Source organism: Balaenoptera physalus (genome assembly GCF_965194825.1).
Source record: "Balaenoptera physalus genome assembly, chromosome: 7".
NCBI lineage: Eukaryota > Metazoa > Chordata > Mammalia > Artiodactyla > Balaenopteridae > Balaenoptera > Balaenoptera physalus.
Genome location: NC_138886.1, coordinates 15,876,029 through 15,895,795, shown reverse-complemented (window position 1 = coordinate 15,895,795; position 19,767 = coordinate 15,876,029). Strand labels below are relative to the sequence as shown.

The window sequence follows — 19,767 nt, the reverse complement described above, 5'->3', positions numbered from 1 at the left end:
TTTTAATAGAGTCAACTAATTTTCCCCCTTAATATGATGATGTGGAGAATTAGGTTGATATGTTCAAATGAACCTTATAGTCAAAGAATAAATCCTACGTGGTAATGGTTTTCCAACTTTTTTCTATTATTTTTAAGTTGTTTCCTACTCTAACCATTCATTTTTGTCCTTTTGAGGCTTCTATTATTTGTGTACTCCTGTATTTTTTTATTTGTCACTTATAACTGCATCCTTTATCTTCATTGCCTCATATATTATCTTTGTGCTTTGAGATATTTCTTTTCTACATGATCTCTTTCTCTCTCTCTTTCTCTCTCCTTCCCTGCCTTCCTCCCTCTCTCATATCTCTTCCTCTCCTCTTTTTTTTTTTATTGGTTACTGGAAAAATGACCCTTTATAGTATTAAACTGTCCCATCCAATAAAATCTGGCAGGTTTTATTTTATATATTTCAATAAGATTGTAAATGGTTTACAATCTTAAAAGATTGTTGATTACAATCTTAAAAGAATATATATACTCTTTAATTATGTTTTAGTTGTTTAGAGTGATCTCTTTCTCCTTCAACTCTCTATTTTGTTCTCTGTTATTCCTCTCTATCTAGCTGCAAGCCCCATTGGGTGTCTTGTTATGGTCCTTTGACTGCTACCTGGGGCAAAGTCAAAACTTTTCAGTCAAGCTTCCAGAAAAACCTTGAGTACATAAGTCTCATGAGAGATGGGAGGTGCAGATGGTAGTCCATGCCCTAATGAGGCAGTAGGGTACAGCCCCTCTACTCCATGGTCTCCTGTCTTTCCACTTCAAGTCCTCCTGCCCATGAATGTCAGGAGATATGATATGCCTACTGTAAGCCATGTGAACCTTCTTCTCTGAAGGGTCACAGGTTTTGACAGGTCAACCATTTACCAGGACTCCCCACTAATCTCTAGGCTTTCTTTTGATTGAAAGCAAAAGCTGTTCTTCATATTCAATTTCATTAGGATTTCAACAGAAGCCGAGGTTTGACAACACTCTTTAGATCCTGCATATCTGCTTGTCCCAGCTCTGCTCAGCACGGTAGCATGTTCAGGAAACCATTTTTCCAGAATTCTCTCAAGGCTTAGTTTGGCATCAGTGAGGCATGATGGAACCTAGACCATTTCTGGAAACAGAGTACCTGTGATCTCATCTTTGCATACTCATGAGACATTGATCAAATTTATTACTGTTAAATGTTTATATGTGTATCATCATTGTTATTTAAATTTTGAAGCATCTTTCTCTTTCCCAAAGTTATGTATATCATTATGAACATTTCCAACCCATTCTTGAAAGAGAGAGAGAGACCCATTTTTTAAGAGGAAAAGAAAGTGATGAATTACTTACTGCATGTATATATGTTATTAACAATCATCCCTTTTCTTTACATTCTTTAAAATGTTTATAACTTTTAAGGTTCACAACATCAATTATCTTATTTGATCTCCATCATGATCCAGTAATATAAAGGCATACATTTTTTTAAAATAATTAACATTCGTGGAATGCTTATTACTTGGTAGACATTATATAAAAATTATCATGTTTAGCCTTTACACTAACTCTTTGGAAAGGCACTATTATTATTGACATTTTATATAGGATTATATTTTACTCTAAAATCTCAAAATGAATAGTCTAATTGCAAAGGCATGTCTAATTAGTGGTGGAACTAGGAATTTGTGCCCTTAGAATCAAATTTTAAACTGTGTACTCTTAACTATCATGTAATCATACAGGATAGATGTTACCATTAATATTTACTGGTCAAGAAACTGGTTGAATAGGTTGACTTGCTTGCTCATAATCACTCAGCAAGTAAAAGGTGAAATAGAGACCAGAAATCATGTCTTCTCATTTTACATATGTGTTTCTTTCCAGAATATGACATGTAACTAATATAACCTGTCCCGTTGTAGAAACTGATCAGTTTGCAATCATGTGGACCCATGTGAAGATATTGTAATACCATTTATTTTAACCATGAGTAAACCTAAGAGATTCATATACATGTTTCTTATGCATTTTACTGTATAACCATTTTTATTGTTACCACTGCTGCTATAGATTAATCTAATTATGGCCATTGCCTTTTAACTTCATTTTGAAATTTTGTTCTAATTTTTAATAAAAATTTTAACTAATAAAAGTAAATTCAGTGACAAAGCTTTTATAAAATGCAAGCTGATTTCTGCTATTGTAAAGAATATGTTAACAGAAAAACAATTATTTAAATTGAGTCGTTTCAGAAATGTAAGTTCATTTGAGTCAATAAATATTCACTGAGTCCCTTATGATGTGCTGGGCATGAAGCTAGGCGCAGTGGGAGAGAGAGATCATAAAAGCAGTCCCTGCCTTTAGGGGGCTCTAATTCAATGGGAGAGACAGGCATGTACACAAACAGTCTTAATATTAGCCAGAATGTTATAAATGTTATAACAAAGGGACTGAGAAAGTGCAATAGGAGTATAAAGGAAAGAGATATTAATTCCAACTGGGCGAACTTGAGTAAACAAATAAACTCCACAGCTGGTGCAATTAAATGTGATTTCAAGAAAAAAAATACTTTAGTTTTAATTGCTGTCAATGTTATTAGGCAAGTTGCCAAGAAATACTTTCTTCAATATCAAGTTATATCTCAAGATTATCACTTTTAAAAGGAAAGAACATACCTTCATAGTTAAACTAGTCATTCTAAGATTTGAGAGTAAAATACCCACCCTGAAAAGTACGTGAGTGGTTAGTTCTAAGAACCTATTTGTTTTTCAGTGATGCAAACTAAGTTTCTAGATAAAGGAAGTAACTTTCCAAAGGTTCCATAGGATAAATCACTAAGTAGTTTAAATCAGGGCACAAATCACAGGACTTCCAGTTGAGCTGGTTTCCTATTTCACTGTGGTACTCCTAGCTTTTGTACCTTCGTGTATCCTTCCTTTCAAAAAATATTCATAAACCTTTTCTCTGTGTCATACAGTAGGTTCCTGCACTGTTCCGATCAAGTGGGGCTCTATTTTCTGAGATCATGAAGAACCATGTGAAAATGCAATCACTGGGAGTGATGTCAGCACCATGGCTGAATAAGATGTCCTAGCCCTGGCCACCCCTCAACAACAACAGTTTGGCATCCATCCAAGACAAAAGTGCCTTTGTGGGAGCTGTGGGATCCAGCACCACACACCAACGAACCCGGAAAAACTCTGGCCCACCTGTGAGTCAGGCGACCGGACATACAGACCTAGGCCAGACTGTGGATCCTGCAGTGGCCCATGGACAGGCTCCAGTCCCTCTCGACTGTGGTCCTAGAGCCCCTGGAGGTCACTGACTTACATAATCACCCACAAATGAGAGCGCCTTTATGGAATTCAGTTTTCCAGCGGAGAAGTTCCAACACACCATTAAAGCCAAAAACCTGATTTGGGATGCATTGGAGAAGGTAAGAGAAACAATTTGACTTTATTCACTTCCCCCTTTCCCCAAGGCACACAGCTCAGTGTCAGGGAAGACCATTTTGGCCTGTGATTTCTCCCACAAGGGAAAGTGGGAGTGTGGGAGTGAACAGGGGCTTCCCCAGCTGTGTGGAACATTGCCAGAAAGGCCCATTTTCCCCCCTCAATCCAGCCAGAGTACAGGATTCCCCTGCTGTGTGAAAGGAGAGTGTTCCTATGGAAATCTTTGTAAGCCAAAATGGTGTAAATTAAAAATCAATTACAGTGGGCCCTCGGTATCATCACAGGGATTGATTCTAGGACTCCCTCGGATGGATACCCAAATCCACAGATGCTCAAGTCCCTTATATACAGTGTAATATTTGCATATAGGCTGCATACATCCTACCCTATACTCATCAAATACGTTGTAAATACAGTGGACCCTTGAACAATATGGGTTTGAACTGCATAGGACCACTTATAGGTAAATGTTTTTTATCAGGAAATACTACCATTGGTTGTATCCTCAGATACGACGAACTGCGTTTATAGGGCTGACTACATGTTATATGCAGATTTTCAGCTGTTCAGAGGGTCGGTGTCCCTAACCTCCACGTTGTTCAACTTTTTTTTTGTAAAGGTGAAAACTCTTTGACGATTTCTTTCAGTTAGCAAAAACAGGTACTAATGTAGGTGGCCACTAAAGTAAGGTGGTGTAAAGCAACCTTTGGAAAAGTAGGGGATACCTGTGCTGAGTTGTGAACTGCTTGAGTGTGAGGCAGGAAGAGGCTGGGAGAGTGGAAAATAGGACTCTGGGGAAGGCATTAGCTGGACATGGATCCTACTAATTGTATTCTGTGGACTCCTCAAGACTGTCCACAGGCCACTGGGGATACCTCACTCATGGAATTCCCCCCTAATGGCCCAAGGTCACCCTCAGCTCTCTTCACACCTCACCCACACTCCCCCACCCGCTGTAGCTGGCTCTCTGTATGTGATTCCCAATGGCAAATCGGGCAATTCTGCCATTTTTGACAATATGGATGGATCTTGAGGGCATTATGCTAAGAGAAATAAGTCACACGAAGAAAGACAAATACTATATGTTCTCACTTATATGTGAAATCTAAAAAATAAGCCAAACTCATAGAAACAGAATAGAATAGTGGCTGCCAGGGGTGGGGAGGTGGGGGAAATGGGGAGATGTTAGTCAAAGTTATACAATGGTCCAGTTATAAGGTGAGTAAGTTCTGGGGAATCTAAAGTATAGCATGGTGATTAGAGTTAATAATACTCTATTATATACTTGGAAGTTGCTAAGAGGGTAGATCTTAAATGTCCTTACCATTAAAAAAATGGTAATTCTGTGAGGTGATGGAGATGTTAACTCATTCTATTGTGGTAATCATTTTGCAATATGTTAATGTATCAAGTCATCACACTGTACACCTTAAACTTACACAATTGTATGTGTCAATTATGTCTCAGTAGAGCTGGAAAAAAATGCAATTACTGTCCATTCATTATAGACCTTGAGGTCCTGTCTTTTGTATATTTATTTCTGCTCCATGAGATGTATTCTGTGGTGGTTACAAAGGGGTACTGCAATCCCAGACAGACTGGGTTCAAATTACAGATACGCCTCTAATTTTAGGCAAATTACCTAAAACTCTCCATGTGTCCATTTCTCTGTAAAATGCTGAGAAAAATAGTGCCTGCCTCATAGTGTGTTTAAAGTTTAAGTGATCTGATAGATGTAAACCTTTCAGAACAGTGCTTTGAGCATGTTTAAACATAGTAAGGATAATCTATTATTCATTCTATGCTTTGCCTTCCTCCACTTCAGAGGCAAATTGGTAGAAGATGGTAGAAGATGACAATGAACATGCATTTGGGGGAGTTGGATGTCTCATTTGAACTTTAAGACCAAAATTTAATAGCTTTGTTCATTGTCATCTTCTACCATTAGTGCCATTACCTTCCCTTGTTTTTTCTTTTTTTTTTTTTGGCCGCACAGCATGCGGGATTTGCGGGATTTTAGTTCCCAGACCAGGGATGGAACCTGTGCCCCCTGCAGTGAAAGCGCAGAGTCTTAACCACTGGACTGCCAGGGAAGTCCCACCTTCACTTTTAAACAGATGAGGAAACTGAAACTCAGAGAAATTACTTAACTTGTGTAAGATACACTGACGATTCAGTGGTATTTTTTTTCAAGCTTTCTGCTGCTGGATATACACATATATGTCTTCTTGATTATGTGTGTGTCACATATAATTGAAAAATTTCTAATTCCAGATTCTAGCATTCAGTCTAGTGATCTTTTACCACATTGCCTCTAGAAAGATAGGTTGGATTAAGTGAATATTTTAGTATGTAAGAGATATAAACATATGGCTATCAATTGCTTTCTTCATGGCCCCATTTCTTGCCTCTCCTCAATCTCTACATTTTAGCCATACTTTCTTTATTCCAAACCTTGAATATGCCATGATCTATCTGACCTTCTAGCTGTACACATCCTTACCTTCTGCCCTCTTCAATCCTGTCCACTCTTCCACATACACAGAAATAAATGGTTTTCCCCTTCATTTGCCCAACTGGTCCCTACAGCTCATTCTTAACTTTAACATCAAGTTCTCTAGGACACTTTCCCTGTCCCCATCATCCTCAGTCTATTTAAATGCCCTTCCTTTTTCTTCCCACATTGCTTTGTTTCCCTTCAGCATAGCATTTATCAAGTTGTATTGTAGTTGTCTAAATATCTGTATCTTATCCTAAAGTATAAGCTCCTTGAGAGGTAAGACTGAGCACATTGCATTTACTTTTCCAATTTTATGTCTAGTTCCATTGACACTGAGTTGTTCCTCAATGAATATTTGATGAATGAAGAAATGAATGAGTGGGTGAATGAATGAATGAAAAACTATTGATACTTATTACACTTACATAAAAACAGCTACATCAAAATCCCCATTATTTGAAACAAGTAAAACAGATTTTAAAAGAGTTAAGAATTTATAGATTTTGGGACTTCCCTGGTGGCACAGTGGTTAAGAATCCACCTGCCAATGCAGGGGACATGGGTTCGATCCCTGGTCCGGGAAGATCCCACATGCAGTGGAGCAACTAAGCCCGTGTGCCACAACTACTGAAGCCCGCGCGCCTAGAGCCCATGCTCTGCAGCAAGAGAAGCCACCGCAATGAAAAGCCCACGCACCGCAACGAAGAGTAGCCCCCACTCAACGCAACTAGAGAAAGCCTGCACGCAGCAAGGAAGACCCAACGCGGCCAAAAATAAATAAAATAAATTAGTTAATTTAAAAAAAGAATTTATAGATTTAAAGATGATTAAAAAAATAATAACTGACATCACCCTTAAAAAGCCTAGTCTCAAATATAAGCCCATTTGTAATGTTCAACATCCATTTTGCCCACATTCTGCTTACCTTGAACTAGAAAGGCACTGAGATGCCATGATTAGGACAGAGCTTGCATCCAGAGATTTGTACGTAATTCATAGTTTAGGTTCTTCAAGTTTGCATAATAAATAGTTTAAATACTGCAGCAACAGAGCTGGAGAGGAAATTAGGATTCTGAATGAAAAAGTTAATTATACCTCCAAGGATTTTTTTTTTTTTTTGCAGTACATTAAAAACAAGCTTAGAAGAGTATAATTTAGGCTAAAAAGAGACGGAAATGTGGGAGGTTATGGGAGTGGTGGTAACTGACAAGTTATCTTATTAAGTGGGAGTAATTAGAGTAAATTAATTTTGAAATTGTAGCAGTGGATTCTAGATCAACAATAGCGTAAATAATTTACGAGGCGGATGATCTTGCAGCTGGAGTCATTTCTGTAGATGGACTCTCTTCTTAACATGACTGGCCATTTTCTCCGCTTCAACCCTTCTATTCAGATAACCCAGGGGGATATAGTTTAAAACTGGAATCCCCACCCTTTTAACCAAGCTGCCAAAGCAAATCAAGGAACAAGAAATCCTCATCAAAGGAAGTAGCTTTTTATAAACAGATATCACAGGATATTCCTGCATACGTTTGTATGTCTCTTCATCCACCCACCCAAGATATGGATGCTACTACTACTGCTGTTTCTAAACAGTACCAATAAAGTTTTAGAACTTAATATGTGCCTGGATACTGTGTTGAGCATTTCACATGCATTATCTTGTTTATTTTAAACAACAGCCCTGTGAAATGTGCACAGATATTAATCCCAAACTAAGAGCTCAGAGCAATGAAGCAACTTGCCCAAGAACACATAATTAATAAGATCTTTGGTCTGAACCCTAGCAGGGTGGCACGAGAGACACACTCAAAACTACTGCACTGTACCATGCATTTGCCCTGTGACAGTGTCAAGAACAGAAGCTCTCACTTGGCGATTTTGTGATTTGAGAAGTAAACATAACAGGGAAAAAAATCCAACGTTAAGAATGAATATTGGAGCGTAGTGAAGAAAGAAAGAATAAAGAGGCCGAGGACTTGGGCTCCAGTCTTATTTAAATCTTGACATAGCTACTTAAACTTGAGTTCATTATATAACCTCTGTAATTATCATACCCCAATCTGCAAAATAAGGCAGATAAGAAGGTATAAGTTAGTAACGAGGCATACCAGTAATGCTGACAGCTCATTCCATTCTAAAGGAGTGCTTCCGGTTCTTTCTATGGAGATCTATCTCTGTCCACACCCCCTGCTGAAAGGGCATCCCCTTGACTTCCAGCACGGAACTGGCTCACACAGCCCACCCCCATGCTTGGCTGCCACTGTTGCTCTGGATGGAGTGGCCAATTCATATACTAGCCAGTGGCGTGTGAGAGAACATGGTAGGAAAGGCTCTACTCAGGGAATCTAACCCCCACTCTTGGAAATGTGTACTGGGAATTCAGATTAAACTAGGCAGTTGAAACCTTGATTTTTCTCCCTCTATCAGCCCACAGCCAACTCATCACCCAAAGCTGGCAGCTCTTACTTCAAAACAGACTCCAAATCACCCACTTATCACCTTTTCTGCTACTACCTTCATTGTAGCCATCAATTTCTCTCATTGGAATTATTCCATGGTCTTTTGCCCTTGTCTCATATAGATCTATTTGCGACGTAGCAGCCAGAACATCACTCCTCTGTTCAATAGCTTTCCATCCCACTCAAAGTAAATCAACATTTTTTAGTCTGCATGGCCCTATACAACTAGGGTCTCTGCCTTACCTTTTTAACTTTATTCCCTTCTACCACTGCCTTCCCTGTCGTCTCGTGCCAATCACTCAGCCTCCTTTTTTCCTTGATATCCCCAATACCTACTCCCATGTAACAGTCTTTACACTCACCCTTTTCTTTATGATGTTCTCGCAGGTGTCTGCATGAGTCACTCATTACCTTACCTCCTAAAGGTCTTTGATCACATGTCATCTTCTCCGTGAGACTTGCTCTGAACACTGTTAAAAATGTCAAGGACCCACTACCACCCAGGTAAGTTTTCATCCCTCATCCCTGCTTGATTTTTCTCCATTGCTTGGATCATCTTCTGTTCTTTTTTTGGGGGGGGGGATTTTTTTTTTTATTCAAACAGAAAGTCACAAAAGTTATAATCATCCTCATCAGTTCACTCAGTCTCATGTAATTAATTTTTTTTTCATCTTGATCTTTTGTTAGCACTTTTATGAATTCATCAGTTTTCCATTAGAGTTCTGAAAATGCTTATTCATTCAGTTCAGCAGTATATCTTCTGTTCTAATAGGGTTTTTACTGTCTGCCTCTCCTAACTAGAGTGCAGAGTCTCTACAGGCTGGGATTATTGTCTGCCTATGGCAACACTGTATCACCAGTGTGGCAGACACTGTGACATGATAAATATGTGTTGAATATTGGCTGAGTAAGTGAATGAATACATGAATCAAAGGTACAATTGGAAGCAAAGAGACCAGCCATGAGAGGCCATGATCGAGGCATGGAGTTGAGTAAATAGAATCTAGCAGGTAGAAGCTATGGGTGCAGAGAAGTCTGAAGAACAGAATAAGGAAGTAGGTGAAAAACCTGCAGCAATCATGTGTTTGGGAAGGAGGGACCACAGATTCTTGCTCTAAAATCCAAACAACTACCTTATACTCAAGTTTCAATGAGAGTCTCCTATTGTGGTACAACATTAAGAGTTCAGCTCACTTATGGTTACTCTTGAAATCTATCATTTACCTCAGCAGTGTGCCTTAAATTCAGTCTTTGTTCCTTATATTCACAAAACTCAAACCAACTACTGTTTCTCAACTCTACTGATTCCTTTCTATATGCCAATTGCTTATCTAGCATCTTCACATATATTATCTCATTGACTCTGCCTAGAAATTCTGCCTCATAAACATGGTTATGACCATTTTATAAGTAGCAGAATCTCCATGAAGACAAGTCATTTATCAGAGTCACACATGATGTTGGAGCAGACCTGGGCCTCAAATGCAGACCTTCTGACCCCAAGGCCATTTATTTTTCCTACACCACACTGTCTTTTCAGGGTTTTGTAGGTGCCTTTTTGCTTTCAGAGCACAATCAGATAATTGCTTATGTGCATCCTGCCTAATTCTGACACCTTAAAATTCATGTGCCCTCATCCAGCACTACCTCCCAAGAACACTTAATTTTTGATGGCACCACAGAGCTAGGGAAAGGTAAATATTTTTGTTCCTCCTTTTATTTTCTGAAGGTGCCGCTTTGCTTGACCTGCTCACCTCTTCCCTTCCTGGAAGTTACTAGCAGGGTCATAGCCACCAATATATCAAAACACTTAGGAGCCAATTACCCAGGGATGAAATAGAGACCTGACAGGCAAGAGCATCCTTCTGGCCTTGATGGACAGCTGATTGACAATTAAAAGGATGATTTATGGCTTAAAAGAAAGACTAGCCACCTATCCCAAGAGCACATACACATTTGTACATATAAAACATAACCTTTCAAAAACCTTGGAGTCAACCAGAGTTGCCTTAGACTTTCTCATTCTTCCTACACAAATCAGAGAATATAAATGGCTTACCCAAGGGCACAGAGATCATCAAGATTCTAGGTTTCATGACCTGCTCAGTTGTTCTTTCCCAGGCAGTATGTTGCCCCCCTGCCTTGGAGGATAGAATTCAAAATTGTTGGCTTCATTCCCAAGGCTGTCAATGGTCTGAACATCTTCAGAGCCATCCTTCCTCTGCATCCCAGCTTAAAAGCCACTTTGTCCATGAAGTCTTCCACTCTCTCCAATCTTAGTTAATTCCTCACTTTTATTAGCTTTTATTGCATTGCAATAACTCATTGCAGTAATTATCACAGTCTAGAGGATTGTATTTATGACAGTGCTTCTCTGACTTCCTGACTCCTTGTAGAAGGAGTCAAGGCTACATGACAAGAGCATTCAACAGGAGGGACCAGAATCAAAGACTTTCCCTCTCTGACCAGTATTATTTCTATTACCCAGATTCTCCAAGTGTCCTGATCCTTTCAGGATACACTGAATATGAACCCAGGTAATAAGATTCCCACTAGCAACAATTTACTCTAATTCACTTAACGTGGAATCAAAGCTAATCAGTAGAGTTAAACGGAAACATTATCTCCCCTCAAACACTTTGAAGTATTCATACACCAAGCCCTAGGAGGTATTTCAACTGGAAAAGATTAAATAAACAACTACAACAACAAAAAGCAGCAATCATACTTCAGGATTGAGAGAAGCCTTTCCAGTTGGTTATTCCAGCTCTAATTGTGTTCTCCTTGGTGAAACCTTCCATATTTGACCTCTATTTGCCCCTGCCTTCAACAGCCTCACCCAGGAGTAAGAATTTGATGAGCGTTCAGCCAGTGGTTTTACCACATAGGAGCCAGGAAGGGCAGGATAAGTCCTAAACAAGCAAATCTACAGTGTGGGCCTCAAGCCTTCCCCCATTTTGCCCCAAGCAAATGGGCTTAAAAATAATGATATTTTCCAAAGTCTGGGATCTTCTGTGAGTCCAAACATCCATAGTTTCTCTCTGTTACCTACAATATAGTAAACACGTACCGTGTGCCAATGACACTGTGAGGCTTTGTTTTACATTATTTCATTTAACACTTATGCCAGTTAGGTAGGGATTGAGCAGGAAATTGTGAGTCCAACCTGTGAACTAGGCTGTCTGGCTGGAGTCCATGCTCTTGGTCACCAGGATTGGACCTTATCCGTGAACTCCAGCTGGCTTGGCTGAATCAGTGACTTCTGTGTTTGCTCTTAATGAACCTGGCTTTCCTTTGCTACACTCTGCTCCTAACACAAGGGGTCACAGCTGAGTCTCTATTCCACAGTGATCAGACTACCCAGAGTTTGGATTCTTCCGTCCTCTCTTGCCAGGACTCTTGATAATTTACCTCTTTTGAGATGAATGCTGGCTCTGACAGAGACCTAGACTGTAGTGTTCCTGTGGGCACTGTGATGTGAACTGCTCCCCTTTTGTTCCTTCATGCCCACCTCACTCCATAGACCACGTCATGACCCAGTTTGTATCCTATGTCCCTTTCCCAGTCTCTCTGCAATTATATGTCATCATGGATGTGTCAGTAAGTAGGTATGAAGATCTGGGATATGTCGGCTTACAATATTGTCTTTTATTTTTTTTTTGATGATATTGCTTTACCCCTTTTCTCCTCCCTGAAAATCTAGACTTCTCAATAAGCTGGTGGATAGCATGACTTTCCCTAAATATGACAAAGGCCCACAGAGACCCAAGGGAAGAGGATGCCTCAAAGCTAATCAGAGACATTTATCAAAGCGGTTTCAAACATAGGCTCTGGACTCAGATTACTTGGGTTCAAAACCAGACCCCACCACTTGCCACCTGCCTAGCCTAATAGGCCATTTTATCACTATAAGTCCTAGAAACTCTTATCTGCACATGCAAGATTGCAGTGTCTCATAGGGTTATCACAAGAATGCAGTGAGTTATATCTTGTAAAATGCTTCATATGCTTGCCTGACACATGTACGCTCTGCAGCATAATTATTGTACATGTTCTAGGAGCAGTTGTGAAAAGTCAGGGTCCAGGACCAGGGATCAGAAGTCTGAAGATCTGAGAATGGGAAGCAATGGATTGGACATGTAGGTGGGTAGGGAAACCCTTTCTTGCCCATACTGAAGTTGTACTCTCTGTGCAATTCTCACAAGATATGTGAAAGAATTATCTCCATCTAAAGGCCCAGAGGCAGGCAGTAGCCATTCTTGTGTCTCCAAATTATGTTGATTAAATTAAAATAAGCAGAACCATTTCTCTTGAATAATCTGGAATATTGAGGTAAGAAAAGGTCAGGGAGGAGAAGGTTATTTTGTTCAATCACTCGCTTGCTTATTGCTTAGGGGAAATTGATTTTCTTAAGTTAATTTTTATGGAAAAACTGCATTTTTTTAATAATGTAATACTTGAAACATACAAAGGAATGAAATGTGTATGTAAGTTAAGAAGGATAATCATAAAAGAGACACTTGTTTACCTGCTACCTAACATAAGACTCAGACAGCATCTTCAGTATCACTGAAGAACTGAATGTATCCCATTCAGATCCTTTCTTCCTCCCTCCTCCCCAGAGGTAACTTCTGTCCTGAATGGTATCATGATTTTCTTATATTTTTAAAATACAGATTAACTATATGTGTACATATACTAAACTTATTATTTAGCTTATTTTTGAGCTTTCAATAAATGGTATTGTATTATAGGTAGTCTTCTGAAACTTGCTTTTATTTTGATTCAATATGTTATGTTTAAAATTCACCTATATCACTGAGTATACCTATAATTCATTCATTTTTTGCTACTATATAATATTCCACTGTGTGGAACCATGTAAAAGAATATTCATGGCAACATGGTTAACAGCACAGATTCAATTCCATCAAATCATCCACATTTTTGCAATGACTCAAATCTAGTCACTTTTTTTGCTTCCAGGCTCCTCCACCTCTGAACCAACTCTTGTAATTGGCATGTGAGTTCTCAGCCTGAATTCAGATCTGAGACCCCTACTTTAATTAATACTTCCCCTACTTTAAGGCCTCCATGTTTTCCTTTCTGCTCTGAAGATAAAACCAAGTTGCTGATCCTGCCATCCTGGCCCATCCAGCCCCGCAGCAATACTCCCTTTTAGTCTCATTTCCAACTGTAAATTCTCTCCATCCCATCTCCTTCTGGTCTACCCTTTCTTTGCTAGACCAAACAGGAGAACCACCACTCCCCAAAATCACCTGTGTTTTTCTGTGCCTTTCCTCATGCAATTTCCTTGGCCAAGAGTGCTTTCTCTTTTCTTTATTGGAACAATAAATACAAGGTATCATTCAAGACCTTGCTTTAAAATCACCTCTTATGTGAAGTCTTCCTAGATCTCTGAAAAAGGAAACTACAGTAATTATTCCCTACACTGTGCACCATAATGATTAGTGAGTTGTTTGTACTTATCCATTTCTTCTACATAACAGTGAATAAGCACATTACCTTTTTGGACAGAGAGCTCCATTAAATCAGGGACCATATGCTTTTTCCTGCTGTATCCTCCCACAACCCACCATCCCCATCCCTACCCCTGCCACATGGCCCCCATCTCAGTAGCAAATTTAGGGCCTTATACACAGGAAGGGCCTAGTAGACATTTGCCAACCTGAGTGGAGCAAAGAGCACGGAAACTGCTTCCCAAGGGCTGTGTTTAGAAATCGCTACAATCTTTTCTGATGACTGCATAGCAAATTGGATTTACCTTTTCAATTTTGCATTATTCTTGTGTTATTGGGATTATGATGAATAATAAGATAATAACAACAATTAGCCTCTGGATGACTAGTGGTCCCTTAAATTGATTTTGAACGATCAATTTGAACATCTTCCTGTGGCCAAATTAGAATAGGGTGGGCCACAGAGTGTTCCATAAACATTCCTGAGAATGAAAATGGTAAAATTACGTCCAATGAATACTGATGGTGGTATGGAAACTCCCTAGGGTTTGGTAATAGGAGTGAGGGGCAATTTAACAAGTCCAGCTGTATTTCTGAAAAGCTGCAGCCTAAGTATCAATAGAATTTGTTCCAAAAGTTTGAAAGTTGGTTATTTAAATCTTAGCAGTTATTTTCAACATGGAACTATTGAGCCTATAAATGGCCTGAAGTATACTTGACCTTGACCAAAGTTTATTAGACAAAGTCATTGAGGAGAGATGCCTTCACATCAACATTGTCTCTGCCACACTGGACCCCACCCTGACTACTTCATCATCATAAAAGTGGGTCTCACCTAACACCAAGCTGCTGGGGTTGGAGCCTTTAGCTTTTGTCCAAGTTAAAATAGGATGGGATAGTAGGAGGAAAGAGGTAGAAAAGAGGGAAAGGAAGATGCTGCCATTTGGGTGCAAAGAGCTGTTATGAAGAGCCTGGCTTCCTGCTAGTAAAATCTCCAAGTTCCTCTTTGAGGCTCCCCTCTTTTTTGTTAATCTTTCACTTTTTTCTGCAGACTTTGGAGATTTCTTCACACACTGTCACAGTTTCTATCATTCTGGTTATTATTATCATTATTTTTTTTTTTCTGGCTGTGTCGGGTCTTAGTTGCGGCATGCGGGATCTTTTGTTGCAGTGCTTGGGCTTCTCTCTAGCTGTGGCATGCAGGTTTTCTGTCTCTAGCTGTGGTGCGCAGGCTTAGTTGCCCCGTGGCATGTGGGATCTTAGTTCCCTGACCAAGGATCTAACCCGCGTCCCCTGCGTTGGAAGGCGGATTCTTTACCACTGGACCACCAGGGAAGACCCTATCATTCTGGTTAGATTAACTTATTTTCCCAGTCCTGAACCAATGCAGAGGTCTGTAACCTTTTATTAGGAAGTAAAGGAAAAGCATTTTAAGTAGTTTTAGCTCATTGCACAGAACATAGGAGTAATAAAGTTCTAAAGAAATATTAACAAATAGGCATAGCATTGAGGAACAGATTAATGTGAGAGACAGGGACAAACAGCAAAATCCGTAATCACAAGTTCTGTAGAGGCAACGTTATGTAAGAGCCTCAAGAAGTAATTAATTTTTCTTGGATGGTACTGGAAGAAGAGTCCATAGGGAAGAAGGCATTTGATCTGGGAAGTGTCAAACCCAAATATTCACTGAGCCTTCCTGATCCTTGAGATACATGTAAGACTGGTTTGGGTCCCAAATTTTGTGCCTTTTGGAAGTCAGAATCTCTCCTGGCAATTTTGCAGGTTTCTGAGCAGGACTACATTTATAGTTTGAACTCATAACTTCCCCCTTTATGAGTCATCTCAGCATCACATGCATGGCGCCCCATACCTGGAGACTGCTCGGAGCTGTGTGGACTTTCATCTTTAGCCTTCTTTCATTTACACACACACACACACACACACACACACACACACACACACCACACCATTCACATATATCCACTTTTAAGTACAGAATATTTATTGAAAAATTTGGGCCCTAAAGGGAGTTTTGTGTCACAGTAATGCAAACCAATAATAACAAGATGAGGATTCGATGTTCTCGGTTATAAAAGTCTCTTTGCTGCTCAACTGGGCATTATTCATGGCTGCTTCATCCGACAATGTGTGCAAGCCTCTCACCACTTCTTCCCATGTCACTTCTTCCCTCCTCCACATCTTCTCCAGACTCCATTCCTCCCAGATGCCTTCAGGAACCTCCAAATCACATTTATTCTATTTTTGCAAGATAATTTAGCTCTTCTTAGCCCCCTACTCCTAGACTCATCTCCATGCCCATCTTTGGCTGCCCAAGTTCATTAAACAATATCTGTCCTGCTTGGAATACATTTATGATTTATAGAGTAATTACTATGTCATTGATTATCCTAGAGTAAAAGCTGTTCTAGGTAAAATGATGACTGGAAAATATTTAAAAGCATTAATTAATACGCTTTTTACCTACACAGGAACTTATCAAATTTCTTCCCTTGGACCTGAACCAGTCCTTTACCCAGCATACACTCCTCGACATAATCCCACTCATGCTTTGGGTGACACTACAGTTATAGAATACAAAGGCATAAACTGATTCAGACCTAAAAATTAGATAAGATACATGCATGCATAATGGGTCCTCCCACACACATACACCATCAGCCAAGACTAGATAAGATTCTCTAGATTCTTAGGGGCAAGAGGAGAGATGAAGAGCACTCAGGTAATGTCATCCAAAAAAAGATTTCCCTGTTTTGCCCGAGCACAGAGCTCCTGCCACCGGGGCAGGGAGGTGGGTGGACTAAAGACCGTCCCAGCTCTGTTCTAGTAGTGAGCCCACACTTCCCCTGCAGTGAGGAGCTCTACAGGAGGACCTGTAATTGCCTTCGATAAATCTGGCATCATTGTCAAATGACCAGTGGACTGCAGCTTATGCCCTGATATTTTAACACCCCCAGCATAATTATCCTGCATGGACAACTATCTTCCAACAGCAGCATACTTACAAACTTTGGAAACAGAGACTGAGACCCTGAACACCTAGGGCTGTACTGGTGATGTGGAAGGAAAGAAGCTCCTAGCACCATCCTCTGACCTCAAACTACCCTTCCCTCCAACACACACAATTAAGACTGAACATAGATGAGCCAAGCCCAAGGATTGCATTAAGATACTGATGAGATACCATCCCTTTGAGTGCGGGGAGGGGGTGTAGGGGGGGTGGGAACAAAGCAGAGAGGGAGCAGACAGATACTGGTGGTTTCTAGACGTGTCATTGAGAAATTGATTTGTGAGCCAGATATCAGAGCGAAAGAGGAAGACCTAGTCTCTTGATGGAGTCAAGGACATGCAATACGGTGGGCTGCTGATAATTAGATCAGAACTGTAGGATCCGTCAGCAGCAGTGGTAGAAAAAGGAAACAGCTTAAATATCCAAGGAGGAATGACCCTCTCTTCCTCCTTCACTTTCCTCCTGGCTTCCAGCATTCTTAGCAATCTCATCACATATGCATTCGCCTCACCAGATGCCACCTTTAAAATATTAATTTTAATGGCTGATTGGATGTCTACAATATCCTAGGATATGCTATATGCTTTGGGTGCCTTCTCATATATCTTATTTGATCTTCACTTCAACAATAGGATGTTGATATTTTATTCCCATTTTGCAGATTAAATAAACAAAAAACAAAAAACACAGATCAAAGATATGAATTGATGTGCTTAAGGTCACAGAAGTAATAAATGTCAGAACCAGGATTTAAACCTGGTTATCTGATCCCAAGTTCATGATTCTTTCCACAGCAGCAATATATTCCTAAAATATGAGATCCAAAATGGATGTTAGAGATTGTTTCAACCAGGAATGACAGATATATTCTAAATGATATGCAAGCTCTAGTTGCTTTAGTGTATGTGGAGTATGTGCTGAGAAGAACACGGGAACCCATCATAGGCTCAGTGGGAAAAGTACTATGATTGATTCTCGATGTCTACTAGAGGCCCGCAGGCCAGGTGCTTTCCAATCTCAGCTTAGTTCTCTCCCCCCATTTTTACAGATGGGAAAATTGATGCTGGGAGATTTAAAAATAATTGCCCAGAGTCACGCAGCATGGTACAGGCAGAACCACAGTAGTTTTCACCTCTCTTGACTCTGTACCCAGTGCCCTTGGCCTAGCCCTGATCCTTCCCCTGGAGTTCTCACGGGAAACCTGCCAAATCACTCATTCTCTCTGAATCTCTTTCTGACCTTGTTTTCCTGTCTCATATCAGATATTCATATCATCTGAGTAAGTGTATTGAAGAGGAATCCAACATGAAATGCTAGTTTGCTATTGTCAATGATACTTCTCAGTCAAGGTTTCTGTTGAGGAATTGCTGAGAGGGACATGTTACAAATGATGGATGGGCACCGAATTCAGTGTTGAGACTGGATGAACAAAAGTAGGATGGTCAAGAAAGAACCAGAGCCAACTCAGCATTTAGGAACCGGCTGGTGCTAAATTTTCCTGAACAGTTTTGATCTGATCAGCTCAAAGCACTACGGAATGGTTCATTGGTGCAAGGAAAATGACTGTAGGACTGTGCTTAAATTTAGGAGAAACAACCTGAAGACCATAGTCATTCATTGAAATGGGATCTGTTTCACGGCGAAGAGAAAGTGCATATATGCAAAATGAAGTGGAAATTTGAAAAATCCATTCCATATAATTCAAACAGAAAACTATTATACAGTAGCACCTAACTCATGAGTTGTTGGGAAATTAAATGAGACAATGCTCATACATTATTTAGCTAGTGCCTAGCAAACAATAACTGCTCAAAGAACAATAAACAACAATATTTTTTTAATGAGAAAGGATTATGGGGGGTGTGTGTGACTGTGAGTGCATGCGTGCACCAATGCACGTGTCTGTGTGTGTGCGTTGCCCTCTTTGAATCATCTGCTTGACTAACTCAATTATCTTTGTCTTGTAGACACACTCCAATTCACTCTATATCTGTAAATGAAGACCAAACCCACTTTGAACTGGAATGTCACGTATCGCTTTCTTCTCACTGAACACAGACATCTTATTAAATCTTCTGCTGATCATGAAATGTGACTAATGAGCATTATTAGACTAGAGTTGCTGTTCATGAAACTGAGTCCCAGAGAGGTTAAGTGATTAGCCCAAGTCGAACAGCTATTGATGGCTGGGCAATGATGGGGAACAGAGTCTTTTCATTCTCAATTCAGAGTGTTGTGCATTATCTCTCCTTTATATTAGGATCAGAATTCTTCTACTTCTCCTACCTCCTTTTCCCCCCTCTTCTCTTTTCCTTATGTTTTTTTTTTTTTCTATTTCTCACTCGAATTCAAATCAATAACTACTTCTAAAATTTCTTCTGTGTGTCCACTCTTGATCAGTGGACCATGAATAAGGCTTGGACCATATCAATGGCAAATGCTGGCAATTTCCTACTCCCTACTTTTCCTGTTGACAGATTTTCTTCAGATAACCACTGCTCCCTTGCATAACTCTGTCCGACTCCAGGAATAAATCCAGAATACCGAGAGTACTCATTGCCTTGCCAGGAATGTGCTTGGTGGGGATCATGTGATCCTCCTCTGGATAATAAGGGGATGTCTTCTCAAGCTTTCTGGGAAAGGTTTCTTGGCCAAGAAGTTCAGTTTCTTCTGTTGGGTGTTGGAGTATCTGGATGGGAAGCTAAAATTGCAGCTGCCTTTTTCCCAGAGGGAAGATAGTGTCTGGCATTCCAGGGCTGGAAGCTCCAGGCTTCCTGGTATGTAAAACAATTTCCCATTTGAGTTAGGATTTTCTCTAACTACTTGCTTGA

The 19,767-nt window shown here is 40.0% G+C and overlaps 1 long non-coding RNA gene across 1 annotated transcript in view; it reads left to right on the top strand.

The window, feature by feature from the left end:
• LOC309664726 overlaps positions 1–19,767 on the top strand; it is a 240,001-nt gene that overhangs the window by 23,678 nt on the left and 196,556 nt on the right. The window contains exon 1 of the long non-coding RNA XR_014266005.1: positions 1–19,713. This exon is cut by the window's left edge and continues 23,678 nt beyond it. This is a non-coding gene — a long non-coding RNA (uncharacterized lncRNA). The remainder of the gene's footprint in view (positions 19,714–19,767) is intronic.